General features: G+C 35.7%; 1 non-coding gene across 1 annotated transcript; it reads left to right on the top strand.

The window, feature by feature from the left end:
- Positions 1–438: 438 nt before the first annotated feature.
- On the top strand, positions 439–545 carry LOC126003203 (U6 spliceosomal RNA). The gene has a single exon (XR_007493737.1). It is a non-coding gene; the product is annotated as a U6 spliceosomal RNA (small nuclear RNA).
- The last annotated feature ends 1,494 nt before the right edge of the window (positions 546–2,039 follow it).

Below are 2,039 nucleotides of genomic sequence, written 5' to 3'. Positions count from 1 at the left end.
GCCTTAAACTCTATTATGGGCATACTTATAGCAATATTCTACCAAGCTTTTATTTTTTATGCAACCCTATATATTTGTATAGTTACATTTTTTGATTGCTGGTTCCATTTACTTTATTTAAAGATCATGTGTTTTATAGTTGACAGATTTAATCATAATACATTTGTGTTTAGGTAAGTGTGAGTAAAATTATTAAAAAATTAAAAAAGAAAAAGAAAAAAAGAAGAAAAATAAGAGTACAGAAACAAGAAAATTTGAGAAAATTATTGTATCTTGCAATGAGGTCATGAAGTCATTGTCAGGTTTAGTAAGCTCTTGTTGCTAGTTGATCATTTTGTTACTTCTTATTTTTATGAACATTAGGGGCTTTAAATGCATGTTGGTGTCTAAATTGGGGTGTTCCTATAGGAATGGTGATACTTAAAAGTGGATTTGTTCGTGCTCGCTTAAGCAGCACATGTACTAGAATTGGAACGATACAGAGAAGATTAGCATGGCCCCTGCACAAGGATGACAAGCAAATTCATGAAGCGTTCCATATTAAAAAAAATGGATTTGTTCAATGAAGTACCATCTCACGCCTCAGAGACTGGCACACATCACAAAGAACAAGAACAATCTGTGCTGGCGGGGATGTGGAGAGATAGGAAATCTCATTCACTGCTGGTGGGAATGCTGTCTAGTCCAGCCTTTATGGAAAACAATATGGAGATCCTCAAAAAACTGGAAATTGAGCTCCCATATGATCCAGCTATACTACTCCTAGGTATATACCCTTGGAACACAAAAACACAATACAAATATGCCTTCCTCATGCCTATATTTATTGCAGTGCTATTAACAATAGCCAGAATCTGAAAACAACCAAGATGCCTTTCAACAAATGAATGGGAAAAATCTATGGTACATATACACAATGGAACATTATGTAGCCATCAGGAGAGATGAAGTCATAACATTTTCCAATACATGGATAGATGGAAACTATTATGCTGAGTGAAATAAGTCAGAGGGAGAAAGACACACATAGAATAGTCTCAATCATATATAGGTTTTAAGAAAAATAAAAGACATTATTGTAATAATACCCAGAGATGAGGGCTGGAAGGACTGACTCACAATATGAAGCTCACCACAAAAAGGGGTGAGTGTAGTTAGAGAAATAACCTCACTAACAACTACCATGACAATGTTTATGAGTGAGAGTAGAATGTCTATCTTGAATATAGGTGGGGAGGGGGGCAGGAGGGAAAGAGGCAATTGTAGTGGGAATGTTGCCCTGGTGAAGGGAGGGTGTTCTTTTTATGACTGAAACCCAACTACAATCATGTTTGGAACCAGGATGCTTAAATAAAGATATTATTTAAAAAAATGGAGTTGTTGCATTGCTGATATTGTAGCTACATAGTTTAGAAATTCCAATTACTATAGGTTTATACCAAGCTTTTGGGGGCTGTGTTTTCAGCTGCTAGGGTTTCTGGAAGTATGAGAATGTAGGGGAAGGGTGCCTACACTCACTTCAAATTTTTTTTTTTGGTCAGATAAGCCCAAATACTGGCATGGGTAGGGTTTTGGTCAGATTGGTGTCTCTGTGTAAAGTAGTAGATGAATGGTAGAACAGGACCATTGGCAATGAAGTGATTTTAAGTGATGGGTGCAGCAAGCATGGCTTTGGCAGGGTGGAGACTTGTCCTACCATCTCTTCCTTAAGTTGCCAACTTTCAGCTGCATGGCTAATGTACCCATAATTTTTCACAGCTTTTTTTTTTTTATCTTTTTTGAGAACACAGTGAGTCTATAAAGCTGGCTGAATGCCTGTATAGTTACTTTTACACCTGCTATAGTTCAGTGCTTTTCCCTTTCTGTTCATATTTTATTGGAAAATGGGTCATAAATTAATCAAAAGTTAGGAATTGTTATATACTTATCTCTGCATTTATATTAATGTAGATATACTCTTTTAAAATTAATTTTTGTTGTGGCCAAAGTGAATTACAAATCTTTCACAGTAATATTTAAGGTACATAGTGACAATGAAT

This window comes from Suncus etruscus, chromosome 2, assembly GCF_024139225.1.
Source record: "Suncus etruscus isolate mSunEtr1 chromosome 2, mSunEtr1.pri.cur, whole genome shotgun sequence".
In the NCBI taxonomy this organism is placed as follows: Eukaryota; Metazoa; Chordata; class Mammalia; order Eulipotyphla; family Soricidae; genus Suncus; species Suncus etruscus.
The sequence above is the reverse complement of the archived record's forward strand: the minus strand, read 5'-3'. Positions and strand labels throughout refer to the sequence as shown.